This window comes from Dipodomys spectabilis, unplaced genomic scaffold (genome assembly GCF_019054845.1).
Source record: "Dipodomys spectabilis isolate Male_0828 unplaced genomic scaffold, ASM1905484v1 ptg000609l, whole genome shotgun sequence".
Taxonomy (NCBI): Eukaryota; Metazoa; Chordata; class Mammalia; order Rodentia; family Heteromyidae; genus Dipodomys; species Dipodomys spectabilis.
In genome coordinates, this window is record NW_024871286.1 from 48,130 (window position 1) to 63,631 (window position 15,502).

The window sequence follows — 15,502 nt, forward strand, 5'->3', positions numbered from 1 at the left end:
CTGGCTCCGCCCTGCTCCCCACAGGCCCCGCCCCACTCCTGCAAAGCGCCGCTGGCTCCGCCCTGCTCCCCACAGGCCCCGCCCCACTCCTGCAAAGCGCCGCTGGCTCCGCCCTGCTCCCCACAGGCCCCGCCCCACTCCTGCAAAGCGCCGCTGGCTCCGCCCTGCTCCCCACAGGCTCCGCCCTGCTCCCCACAGGCCCCGCCCTGGTCCAGCAGAGCCCAGCAGGCCCCGCCCTGCTCCTGCAAAGCCCCGCAGGTGGAGGAGGGCTCAGGTGGAGGAGTCAGATGGAGGAGGAGTCAGATGGAGGAGGGTTCAGGTGGAGCGGGTCAGGAGGACGGAGGTCAGGTGGAGGGGAGTCAGGTGGAGGAGGGCTCAGGTGGAGGAGTCAGATGGAAGAGGGGGTCAGGTGGAGGGAGGTCAGGTGGAAGGGGTCAGGTGGAGGGGAGTCAGGTGGTGGGGGGCAGGAGGAGGGGTGAGGAGATGGGGGTCAGGTGGACAGTGGATGGTAGAAGGGGGCAGGGTCCCCTCCTCTAAGCCCAGGGGCATTTAGGGACAGGGACAAGTGGCCGTGGGGTGGTCAGACCTTGAGGACAAGGGACCAGGCAGGGGCTGAGATCAAAGGCGGCGACAGAGATGCCTCCTAGACTTAGGGGACAGGGTCTTCTGGGGTTCAAGTCTTCTAGACATGAGGGTCAAGGTCTCCTGGGGTCAGGGTCTCCTAGAGGACAGGGTCTCCTGGGGGACAGAGTCTCCTAGACCTGGGGTCAGGGTCTCCTGGAGGTCAGGGTCTTTCTGGGGTTTCATTAATGTTCCTGGGTCTTCTTCAGTGGCCTGAGGTCTGGAGTCAATCTCTGTCCAAAGAGCAGCAGAGGCTGAGTGGGTACAGCAGGTGGCTGGCATGTGGCATGTGCTGGGGACCCAACCCTGCACCTCAGGCTGCCCAGGATTCCTCCCAGGTGACAGCTGCTGGGTATGTGGGGGGGAGGGTACTGAGTGTTCCCATGGAGGGCCTGAGTGCTGAGTGTCCCCACAGTGGGCCTGAGTGCTGTCCCCATGGTGGCTGAGTGCTGAGTTTCCCCACAGTGAGCCTGCATGCTGAGTGTCCTTGTGGTGGCTGAGTGTCCCCACGGAGGGCCTGAGTGCTGTCCCCGTGGTGGCTGAGTGCTGAGTGTCCCCACAGTGGCTGAGTGTCCCCGCAGTGGGCCTGAGTGCTGAGGCACCCTTACATACACCCAAACACCAACATCTTTCATGTACCCTTAATATATACCATAACACATACCTAAACCTTAACACATACCTAACTGTAACACAAACCCTGCCACATACTATAAATTTTACCTTACCCTAATACATACCATAACATACACTCTAAACACTAACATGTATCATAGCAGTTAGTCTTATGTGAACTTTGAACCATACAGTTACTCTTACATATACCCTAGCATGTACCCCAAACACTCTAATGTATACCCTAACCAAAGATAAAAATTAAAAGATAGTCTAACATGTACCCTAGACATAACATGTACCCTAACCACTGTCATATACTGTAAACCTTACATATACCCTAACAAGTACCCTAAACTTATGCCAGCACACATCCTAATATGTTGCCTAACCGAAATCATAACCATAACCCTGATACATGACCAAACATGTTTCCTAAATCTAACACATTAATGTTTCTCCTAACAAGTACTCTATCATGTACTATAAGTCATACATGTACCAATATATGTACCCTAACATGTGCCAAACATAGCATGTATCCTAGTATGTACTCAAAACACATATTCATATCCTAACAAGTACTCTAGCACATACTCAAAACCATACAAGAACCCTTACATGCACCATAACATGTACCCCAGAGTAAACTAATATACCCCATAATATGTGTCCTAGCTTTAACATGTATCTTAACTGTAACAGATTTCCCAATAGTATTTTCACTCTAACACATTAAACATGCTCTAGACACTAATACATATGGTAACAAGAACCCTAATATATACTCTATAACTCATACAGGTAACCCTTACATGTACCCTGAATGTACCCTAACATACTCTAACCAAAACCCTAATTCTCACCTTAACATATACCCTAACATGTACCCTAGCCACTAACACGTGCTCTAACAAGCATCCTAACCCATACTCTAATAAATACATGTGCCCATACATGTACTTTAACATGTACCTCCAACATACCCTAACATGTTCCTTAACCCTAAGGTATACCCTAATATACACCCTAATATACCCTAACAAATATTCTAATCTACACAGGTACCCTTACATGTGCCCCAGTGGGTACCCCCAACGTACCATAACACATATCCTAACATGTACCCTAACCCTAACAGTAACCATAACCCTACCCCAATCGAGTACCCTAACTCTAACACATTCTGTAACATACCCTAATGTGTGCTCTAACCCTAACCCAGACCATAACGCCAACAAATCCCTTATCAATTATCCTAACTCCAACATATACCCAAACACGTACCCCAACACATACCCTGACACATATCCTAACACATACCCCAATGCATAACATATGTTAACAAAATGTACTGTAAACCATAGTACCCTAACTCATACCTTAACACAAAAACTAACCCAAACCTTAATACCCTTACACATACCCTAAGGCAAACGCCAACATGTATACTAATGTGTACCTTAACCACTAATACATACAATAACAAGTACCCTAACACATACAGATACCCTCACATGCACCTTAACATGTACCCAAATGAACCCTAACACTAACTGAAACTCCAACCCTAAGTAATACCCTAATACATGCCCTAACTGTAACACATACTCTATCCATGTACCCTAATCCTAACACATCATCTAAACCCATATCCTAATTAGTTCCCTAGAACATACTAAAAACCGTGCAGGTACCCTTACAAGCACTCTAACCCCAAATGTAATCTAACATATTCCCTAACACATGTGTTAACATTAAGAAAACCATAAACCTTATACCCTAAAACATGTCCTAAACCTAACACATACCCCATATCCTAACATGAACCATTAACATTAGCACATATCTTGATATGTAGCCTAACTATGAACACATACTCTAAATGATACATGTGCCTAACATGTACTCCAAATGTATGGCATAACAGTAGCCTAGAACTTGCCATGATCCTAACATGTATCCCGACATGTTCTCTAACATATATACATACCCTATCTCTGGCCCATACTAACCCCTTAATTTGTAACCTAACCATAACCCATCATACACCCTAACTCTGACCCATACTCACATCCTAGAATGTGCCCTAACCCAAACTCATACCCTAATATGTACCCCAAGCTACTCACCAATCTTATGTCTCACTCTAAGCCATCTACTAACCCCAACCCATACATAACTGCACACCTAACACTTTCTGCAATCCTAACCCTAACAAGTTCCCTAATCCTCACCTGTTCCATAATCAACCTTGAAGACTACTCCATATCCATACCATATCCATAACCCCAACCCATCCCACAGAGCTCTTCCTCACACATTCCCTAACCCTAAACCTTTCCTGGACCCTTACTCTAACATTTCCTCAAGTGCATCCCCAACATCACCCTTTGTCTACCATATTCCCTACACCCTTTCCTGACCTTAAGCCTGACCTATTCCCATAATCCAAATGCTAGCCCTAACCTCACCAGATTGATAACCTTAACCTATAATCCTAACACTGACAATGACCCTGACTCTGACCCTAACCCACAACTCTAACCCATACCCTAGCACATGCTCCAACATGTACCCTATCAGTTATCCTAACACATACCTTTACTCTAAAACCCTAAACTGCAACACATACCCTAATAGGTACCCTAACAAATATAGTAAACAGTGTCACATTCTATCAAGTACCCTAACAAGTACTGTAAACCATACAGGTACATTTATGTACACCCTATCATCTACCTCGAATTCACCTTAACACATACCCTAACACTTGCCCTTAACCCAAACTGTAACCCTAATATACACTATAGCATATACATTAACCTTAACACATACCCTAACTCTAACACAAACCCTGACATATACCATAAACTTCATCCTAACTCAAACACATGCCATAACATATACTCTAAACACTAAAATGTGTGGTAACAACTACTCTTACATGCACTCTAATACATGCCCAAACATACCCTAATACATACCTTAACCCTAAGCCAAACCCTAACAAATACTCTAACATGTACCCTACTGATTAACACAGACCCTAACCATTATCATGTACTGTAAAGCTTACATATACCCTAACAAGTACCCTAAACTTATCCCAACATACTTCCTAATATGTTGCCTAACCCAAACCATAACTGTAACCTTAACACATACCCAAACACATACTCTAACACACACTCTAAACATTTACATGTATCCTAACAAGTACTCTAACATGTACTTCAAATCATACATGTACCCTAACATGTGCACAAAACATACCCTCTTTGCTAACATGTACTCTAAACACTAACTCATACCCTAACAAGGACCCTAACACTTATTCAAAACCATGCAAATACCCTTAAATACACTCAAACTTGTACCCAAAAGTACCCCAATGTACACCCTAATATGTGTCCTGACTTTAACATGTATTTTAACACTAACAGATTTCCCAATAGTACTCTTAACACATTAAACATACTCTAGACACACATATGATAACAAATACCCTAACACATACTCTATAAAGCATACAGGTAACCTTACATGTACCCTGAATGTACCCTAACATACTCTAACTCTGACCTTTACATATACCCCAAGTACCTTGACACGTACTCTAAAAAATAAATGTACCCTAACATGTGACTCAAACATATCCTAACATGTACCTTAACCCTAACATGTACCCTAACATGCACCCTAACATGCCCTAACAAGTACCGTAAACCACACAAGTATCCTTACATGCATCCTAACATGTACCCTCAGTGTTCCCTAACACATACCCTAACATGTGCCATAGCCTTAACATGTACCCTCACCCTAACGAATTTCCTGTGAAGTATGCTAACTCTAATACATACCATAATATGTGCCCTAACACACACTCTAACATGTACCATAACCCTAACAAATCCCCTATCAAGTACCCTAACTCTAACACATACCCTAACATGGACTCAAACACATACCCTATTATGTGTCATTAACATGTATGTTAAACCTAACAGATTCCCAATATACTGTGATACACTAAGCATGCTCTGGATATGAACCCATATGGTAACAAGTACCCATCCACATACTCTATAAACCATACGTGTACCCTGAATGTACCCTAACAAACTATAACTTACATGTACCCTAAACGTAGCACATACCCTAATAAATACTCTAAATTCTAATACACTGTCCAAACCATACAGGTAACCTTATGTGTACCCCAAATGTGTAACCTGACACAGGCCCTAGTCCTGACACATACATGTATCCTAAAATGTTCCCTAACATATACCCCATCACACACCCTAACTCTGGCCCATACTCACACCCTAACATGTACCCTGACCAAAATCCATATGCCAGCATGTACCCTAACTCTGAATACCCTATGTACCTAAAAATGTACCTCAACGCTAAAATGTGTGGTAAACATTAACATGTACCCTAACAAGTGCCCTAACGTGTACTCTAAGTGAGCTTTACATGCACTCTAACATGTACCCAAAATGCTCCTGGGCTCTGCTCTTCCACAAGCCCTGCCCCTGGGCTGCGCACTTCCCTGCTCTAGGCAGAAGGTGCTCTAGGCAGGTGCACCGTCCATGGAGAACACTGACTGCAGTGAGGACTGCTTCCCACCAGAGGGCGCTCTAGGTATGCACACTGTCCTCACCACCAGGGGGTGCAGTGATCACTGCTTCCCACCAGAGGGCGCTCTAGGTGTGTCCACTATCCTCTTCAGGACCCCGGGACCTCCCACAAGCTCCGCCCCTGGCCCGCTCACTTCTCCTTTGCCACACCCTTCCTGTGCTCTGCCTCCCCACAAGCCCTGCCCCTGGACTGGTTCTTGCCCCACCCCTATCACTCTCTGCCCCTCCACAAGCCCAGCCCCTGGACCGCTCACTTCCATGCTCTGCTCATCCCACAAGACTAGAGGGTGCAGTGAGCACTGATTCCCACCAGATGGTGCTCTAGGCTTGCATACTGTCCTCTTCCTCTCAAGACCCGGGGTACATTAAGGGCTGATTCCCACCAGAGGGTGCACTAGGCAGGTAAGCTCCTTGCTGCTCTCCTCAGGACCCAGGGTGCAGTGAGAGCTGATTCCCCCAGAAGGTGTCTAGGCAGGATCATCGTTCTCTTCTCCTCAACACTGAGGGTGGGGGGTGGAGGGTGCAGTAAGGCTGCTTCCCACCAGAGGGCGCTCTGGGTGTGTGCACTGTCTTTCTCAGGACCAGAGGGTGCAGTGCTCTAGGTGTGTGCACTGTCCTCCTCTTCTGAGGTCCAGGGGATGCAGTGACCACTGATTCTCACCACATGGTGTTCTAGTTGTGCACCATCCTCCTAGGACCCCAGGGCCTCCTACTAGCCTGGACCCCTCACTTCTGCTCCCTTGCCACACCCCTCCTGTGCTCTGCTCTTCCACAAGCCCCGCCCCTGGGCCGCTCACTCCCAAGCTCTTGCCCCTCCCTTCTCCTGCTCTGCCCCTCCACAAGCCCCCACTGATCTGCTCTCTTTTGCACTCTTGCCCCATCCCTCTCAAGCTTTGACCCTCCACAAACTCCGCCTCACTTCAGTGACCACTTATTCCCACCAGATGGTGCTCTAGCTGTGTACACGATCCTCCTCGTCTCAGGACCAGAGGGGTGCAGTGACCAATCATCCCCACCAGATGGTGCTCTAGGTGTATGCACCGTCCTTTTCTCAGGTCCAGGGGATGCAATGACCAATGTTTCCCACCAGATGGTGCTCTAGACATGCATATGATCCTCCTCATCTCAGGACCAGAGAGGTGCAGTGACCACTGCCTCCCACCAGATGGTGCTCTAGGTATGCACACTGTCCTCAGGACCCTTGGCCTCCCACAAGCCCCGCCCCTGGACCGCTCACTTCCTGCTCCTGCCCCACCCCTGCAGTGCTCCGCTCCTCCTAGCCTGTAGCTGCAGCTACTTCTGCCCAGGACACTGTAAAACTTGAAGCCCTGATGAAGTGTCCCAAAGCTTCAGTGCCAGAGACAGACTAGCCTGTCTGATCCTGCTGCAAACTGTAGTGTCCAAACCCCAGAGCAGTCTTGTCCCAGTGTTTCAGGGAAAGGAGTCCACTGCTCAGACAGCCTCACGTAAAAAGATGACTTTATTGGGGAAGTGGAGAGCTAACAGGCCAGGAATGCAGCACAGACTCAGGAGCTGAAACTGCAACCCCGAACTACCCACAAGCTAGGGTTTTTAAAGGCAACATCCACGTGGTCCAGCCTGGCCATGCACAGGTGGCCAACAGGATTGTAACACCACATAAGGGTTGCATGTTTATGTCCGTGGCTGATGGGTTACAGTCTGATTCCTAAGAACTGTTTGAACTAACCTATCATTCTGGCTTGAATTGGCAGGCAAATTTGGGGTCCCCACATAAAGCAAGTGGATATTCTTACTCTTGGGGTTTGTATATTCCGGAAACATGATGTCACATAGCCCTGCATCCTTGAAGCTGGGGGCTGTTACAAAGACAGCTACAGGAGCTTTATTACAAATATAGCTACAGAAGGATACACAATGTGTACAGTGAGGCATCGACTCCCTTGAAGCAGGAGGCAATCGATCACGGGGTGGGATGCACAACGTTGCACAACAGGCACTGTTCTAATTGGGCAGGGTATGAGATAGGGCGGAAGTCCTTGTGAAATATGTTTTAAGGTCTCCCTTCATGGCCTCTCTTTGTTTTTAGTAAAGGGTCAACTTCTCCGCTTAGTTTTCCTTACACAGTCTGAGGCCTTAACAGTCTAGGAGACCCTTCACCCTACACCAGCTCTCACTGAATTCTCACAGTGTCAGCTCAGGCCCAGCAGTCAGGACTAGCCGTGATCTGCTGGGTGCCCAGGAAGGAGATGGGCCCCAGAGGAGCCATGGTCAACAGGGAGGTAGAGGCTGCCAGCAGAGGCAGGAACATTGTAATGGGTTGTGTTCCCAAAGTTCATATATGGACGCTCTCATCACCCGGTACCTGTGAATGTGACCTTACATGGAAATGCACCCAGGGATGATCCTCTGTAGGGACGTCACCCTGCTCTCACAGACTCAGAAGCTGAGAGAAGACCTAGAACACACCGTGCCTTGTACCTCCTGAGGGAAGTGACCCAGAAGACGCTGATTCCATGCTGCTGGACTTCAGAGCTGTGAACACAGATCTCTAAACCACCCAGTCTGCAGCGGTGTGTCCGAGCCATACTAGGGAAATAACACACAAGTGTTCCACTCTTTCCACATGCTCTCCAGACCAAGGTGCCTCCCCCAAGTTCACCCAAAAAGCTTTATGGAAAGCAGGGCCCTTCACAAGACAGCCATGGCCAGGTGGTCACTTGAATCTGTCGGATCCCTGACCTCAGCTCTCCACCTCCTGAGACCAGTGGGGAAATTAGGACACGAAACAGAGGTATGATATTCTGAAGCTGGTGAGCCTCTACGCTGCTGATGCTGGATCGCAGGATCCCAGTGCTTGGGTCACCTGTGCTTGGAACAGCCAAGACGTCCCTTGTGAACTCAGTGGGGAAAATGACTCAGGAAGGTTCATGAAGAGGCTGTTCCAGCGGGTCATGGTGTTTCGCCCGTGTCCACCGAGACCATGCTGGCCCTTTATAGGGGGGAGGGTGGAATAGGCTATGTATTCACACCTTGCCTCTCAGAGAGGCCTGGGGCGAAAACACAAGGGGAGAAGAGAAGAAAGGGGCCGGGTGTCAGGATGCTAAGGTTAGGAACTCCTCCCCACAGGAGTGAGGACTGACCAGGGGCCTCCTGCGCCATCAACATGAGGGCCTCTGACCAGTGTGGAGTGACCCTTCTCAGGAGGGTCTGGTCTGTGCCCAGCAACAGTTAGCAACAGGGACTTTCATCCACTTTTCTCAATGTGTACAGGAAGCAGTTGGCCAACTCAGCATTCTAGAACTTTCAGGACAGCTTGCTGCTTGCCCAGAATGAGAGAGCCAAATGCCCTGAGAGTGCTCAATCCTCTGACTGTGGCCAGCTTCCTCACAAGCAGCCCTCTGCAGGTGTCTGGGCTCTGCTGGGCACAGACCTGGAATGAGCTGGGGTTCTGCGTGTTTCTGGGGACAGAGGGGGACAGCACCCTAGAGACGCCTAAAGCACGACAGTCACTGCTGCCTCCCTCTGTCTCTGGAGGAGCAGCCTGGCGGGAGAAAGGGATCCAGCCCTCCTGGGGCAAGCAGACAAACTGTCCACCCTGACGCCTGCCTCAACAGATCCTCGGCTCAGGAACCCCGGAAGCCAGGCCCAGTGGCTTCCTCCTCACACAGGCCTGAGAACTGTCGGGGTGCACTGTCCACAGCTGAGCAGTGTGATGTCCTCCCAGGCCCCTGAGGACTGTCAGGTGCACTGACCACAGCTGAGCAGTGTGACGTTCTCCCAGATCCGTGAGGACTGTCAGGTGCACTGACCACAGCTGAGCAGTGTGACATCTTCCCAGGTTTCTGAGGACTGTCAGGTGCACTGTCCACAGCTGAGCAGTGTGATGTCCACCCAGGTTTCTGAGGACTGTCAGGTGCACTGACCACAGCTGAGCAGTGTGATGTCCACCCAGGTTTCTGAGGACTGTCAGGTGCACTGGGCACAGGTGGGCAGTGAGATGTCTCCCCTGACAGAGGCTGCCCACAGCCCTCCAGCACAGCAGCAGCAAGTGGATAACTGTTCCACGATGCACAGGGCACAGAAAACCAAGTCGGGGGCCTCCTGTGGGGCGTTTGGCCCCACTACTCCCTGGGGGGAGTAGTGCCTGCACCAAACATCATTCACACACCACCCCTCAGTATTCACACACCACAGCACCCCTCGGTGCTCACACACCACCCCTCGGTATTCACACACCACAGCACCCCTTGGTGCTCACACACCACACAACCCCTCGGTGTTCACACACCACCCCTCAGTGTTCACACACAACCCCTCAGTGTTCACACACCACCCCTCAGTGTTCACACACAACCCCTCAGTGTTCACACACAACCCCTCAGTGTTCACACACAACCCCTCGGTGTTAGCACACCACACCACCCCTCGGTGCTCACACACCACACCTCAGTGCTCACACACACCACCCCTCAGTGTTCACACACCACCCCTCAGTGCTCACACACACCACCCCTCAGTGTTCACACACCACACCTCAGTGCTCACACACCACACCTCAGTGCTCACACACACCACCCCTCAGTGTTCACACACACCACCCCTCAGTGTTCACACACCACACCACCCCTCGGTGCTCACAGACCACCCCTCGGTGATCACACACCACCCCTCGGTGATCACACACCACACCTCAGTGCTCACACACCACACCACCCCTCGGTGATCACACACCACCCCTCAGTGTTCACACACCACACCTCAGTGCTCACACACCACCCCTCAGTGTTCACACACACCACCCCTCGGTGCTCACACACCACCCCTCGGTGCTCACACACACCACCCCTCAGTGTTCACACACCACCCCTCGGTGCTCACACACACCACCCCTCAGTGTTCACACACCACCCCTCGGTGCTCACACACACCACCCCTCAGTGTTCACACACCACACCTCAGTGTTCACACACCACACCTCAGTGCTCACACACACCACCCCTCAGTGTTCACACACCACCCCTCGGTGTTCACACACCACCCCTCGGTGCTCACACACCACCCCTCAGTGTTCACACACCACACCTCAGTGCTCACACACCACCCCTCGGTGCTCACACACCACCCCTCGGTGCTCACACACCACCCCTCAGTGTTCACACACCACCCCTCGGTGCTCACACACCACCCCTCAGTGTTCACACACCACCCCTCGGTGCTCACACACACCACCCCTCAGTGTTCACACACCACACCTCAGTGTTCACACACCACACCTCAGTGCTCACACACACCACCCCTCAGTGTTCACACACCACCCCTCGGTGTTCACACACCACCCCTCGGTGCTCACACACCACCCCTCAGTGTTCACACACCACACCTCAGTGCTCACACACACCACCCCTCAGTGTTCACACACCACCCCTCGGTGTTCACACACCACCCCTCGGTGATCACACACCACCCCTCGGTGTTCACACACCACCCCTCAGTGTTCACACACACCACCCCTCAGTGTTCACACACCACCCCTCGGTGTTCACACACCACCCCTCGGTGATCACACACCACCCCTCGGTGTTCACACACCACCCCTCGGTGATCACACACCACCCCTCGGTGTTCACACACCACCCCTCAGTGTTCACACACACCACCCCTCAGTGCTCACACACACCACCCCTCAGTGTTCACACACCACCCCTCGGTGCTCACACACCACCCCTCAGTGTTCACACACCACCCCTCAGTGTTCACACACCACACCACCCCTCAGTGCTCACACACACCACCCCTCAGTGTTCACACACCACCCCTCGGTGCTCACACACCACCCCTCGGTGCTCACACACACCACCCCTCAGTGTTCACACACCACCCCTCGGTGTTCACACACCACCCCTCGGTGTTCACACACCACCCCTCAGTGTTCACACACCACACCTCAGTGTTCACACACACCACCCCTCGGTGCTCACACACCACCCCTCAGTGTTCACACACCACACCTCAGTGTTCACACACCACACCTCAGTGCTCACACACACCACCCCTCAGTGTTCACACACCACCCCTCAGTGTTCACACACCACCCCTCAGTGTTCACACACCACACCTCAGTGTTCACACACACCACCCCTCGGTGCTCACACACCACCCCTCAGTGTTCACACACCACACCTCAGTGTTCACACACCACCCCTCAGTGCTCACACACCACCCCTCAGTGTTCACACACCACACCTCAGTGCTCACACACACCACCCCTCAGTGTTCACACACCACCCCTCAGTGTTCACACACCACACCACCCCTAGGTGATCACACACCACCCCTCGGTGATCACACACCACCCCTCGGTGATCACACACCACACCACCCCTCGGTGCTCACACACCACCCCTCGGTGATCACACACCACCCCTCGGTGTTCGCACACCACCCCTCGGTGTTCGCACACCACACCACCCCTCGGTGCTCACACACCACCCCTCGGTGATCACACACCACACCACCCCTCGGTGCTCACACACCACCCCTCGGTGATCGCACACCACACCACCCCTCGGTGCTCACACACCACCCCTCGGTGATCACACACCACACCACCCCTCGGTGTTCGCACACCACACCACCCCTCGGTGTTAACACACCACACCACCCCTCGGTGTTCACACACCACCCCTCGGTGATCACACACCACACCACCCCTAGGTGATCACACACCACCCCTCGGTGATCACACACCACACCACCCCTCGGTGCTCACACACCACCCCTCGGTGCTCACACACCACCCCTCGGTGATCACACACCACCCCTCGGTGATCACACACCACACCACCCCTCGGTGATCACACACCACCCCTCGGTGTTCGCACGCCACCCCTCGGTCATGGGCGGCTCTTGAGGGATGAGCCACACAGAACCAGACCATCAAGGTTCGGGGCACCCCAGCAGGTTCCGTGCTCCTGCAGGAAAGGACGGGCCCTTTAAATAGGAGGATCCCGTCCATGGCAATCACAGTCCGACCAGGCTTCGTCCTCACCTACCTAGCTTCTTCACAGGTGCTTCTGCTGCCTTGAGAGTAGCGATGGATGTTGTCCAAATATAGCACCCTTGCCTTAAGCTTTAAACTGTTTGCTTAGACAACAGTCTTCAATATGCCCTTTAAGCTGGGCACCGGTGGCTCACGCCTGTCATCCTAGCTACTGGGGAGATTGAGATCAGAGGATCGCGGTTCAAAGACAGACTGGGCAGTAAAGTCCGTGAGACTCTTATCTCCAATTAACCGCCAGAAAACCGGAAGTGGTGCTGTGGCTCATGTGGTAGAGTGCTCGCCTTGAGCAAAAAAAGCCTAAGGACAGTGCCCAGACCCTGAGTTCAAGACCCAGGACCCGGAAAACAACAACAACAACAACAGGCTTTCTAGTGAGAGAAATGGACTTTTCTGCATAAGTTTCAGACAGAGTATGAGGAGAACGTCCCTGCTCATAGGGGGAAGACAAACCCTGGGACACCAGAAAGGAGAGTGTGGGAAAGAGCAGGACTAGAGAACCAAAACCCTATATGACCACTCACAAACTCTGAGTACTATCCCATACCAAAACACATGCCCTAACGCCAAGCAAAAGCACCCCCTAACCATAACACATCGTCACCAGAGCTCGTACCCCAACCCGATCCCACGCCCTAGCATGGACCTCTATTATGCACCCTCCCCTGTTCTGTGACCTGTTTCACAAACCACTCCCAGAACCCTCACCCATCCCACAAGGTCCTCCCTCATCTGTTCCCTAGCCCTCAACGTTTCCTAAACTCTTACCTTAAAACCTTTCCTAACAGAATCTCCAACCTCACACTGTCTACCACAACCCCTAGCCCACCCCCTGGGCCTGACCCATTCTATAACACTAATCCTCCCCAGTCCCTTGCCAGACTTCACCGTCTTTCCACAACACTGACCTTAATCCTCACTTATCCCTTAACACGAACATGCTCTGTGAAGCTAATGGGAAACCCAACACCTGCTCCAACCTGTTTCTGAGCCATACATAAACAATTCTAAGCCGGGCACCGGTGGCTTATGCCTGTCATCCTAGCTACTCAGGAGGCTGAGATCTTAGGATCCAGGTTCAAAGCCAGCCCAAGCAAGAATGTCCATGAGATTGTTATCTGCAATAAACCACCAGAAAACCAGAAGTGGCACTTTGGCTCAAGTGGTAGAGTGCTTGCTCACCTTGAGCTGAAGAGCTGAGGGACAGCACCCAGGCTGAGTTAAAGCCCCACGACCCACAAAAACAATAGAGAGAGAGAGAGAGAGAGAGAGAGAGGGAGAGAGAGAGAGAGAGAGGGAGAGAGGGAGAGAGGGAGGGAGGGAGGAAAGAAGGAAGGAAGGTAGGAAGGAAGGAAGGAAGGCAGGCAGCCAGGCAGGCAGGCAGGCAGGCAGGCAGACAGACAGACAGATTAGTGTGGAGGGCAATCAGTCACAATTGTAAGGTTTTAGGTGAGGAAGGAACACATAGGAGGAGGTAAAGGTGAAGAAAGAAAAGTCTATTAGGGTACGCTAATGGGTGAACTCCCTGGTCCGGACCAGAGAGGTCCCATAGAGTCTGGTTGTGGCAGGGTTTATATGGCCAGGGTCAGCGGGAACTTTTGAGCAGTTTCAGGCTAGTTCCTCCAAGAACCTTTGGGAAAGGTGGTGGGTATGGAAGTGGCTTTTCTCGGCTGCCTGGGATCTGCAGCGGCCTGTCAACCATCACTCCATTTTGCCGCTGAGTGGGAATGGCCAAGTACCAATAAAACCCTGTTTGGGAATACTGACATTGAAGTTTCTCGGGTGACAACATGATCCTTGTGTCATTTTCTCTGCGGTGCCGAGTGGACCTGAGGGCCTTGCCGGGTCACTGAACTACACCCAGGCCGGGGTGCATTCAAGACCTTGTCTTTTGGTGGGATTTGTCCGTTTGTGCCTCTGCTCTCTCCTTGGGGCGGGAAGGGTGGGCGTTTTTCTGAGATGACCTTTTCTCTCCCCACATGAAGGGACACCCTAACTCTCCCGCTGCCCAGCTGGGGGGGGGCGGTCTCTCTTCAGGGGCTCCTCTGCCTTTGTCCTTGTGTGCCTCTGCAGAGCACCGGCCGCTGGCACATCCCCAGGCTCCGCGTCCCCTCCGCGCAGCCCTGAGCCGGCTGGGCATCAAGCTGACCACCTACCTACGTCTCCTGAGCCTCAGTTTATCTGTCTCTGAGAAAAGTTGAGAGCAGCTCCTACTCAGACATCAAATGTCCAAATCAAAAGGTCCCTCCTGGGCTGGGAAGGTGGCTCAGTGGTAGAGTGCATGAAGCCCTGGGTTCAATTCCTCAGTGCCACACACACAGAAAGAGCCGAGAGTGGCTCAAGTGGTAGCCAAGGGGCTGGAGATGGGTGGGCGGGGCGAGGGAGGGGCTGGATGTGGGCGTGGCCAAGGGCTGGAGAGGGATGGGACGGGGCGAGGACGGGGCTGGAGAGGGGTGGGCGGGGCGAGGGCGGGGCTGGAGGGGGTGGGCGGGGCGAGGGCTGGATGTGGGCGTGGCCACGGGCTGGAGAGGGTTGGGGACGGGGGTGAGGGCGGCGGCTGGGCGTGGCGGCGGGG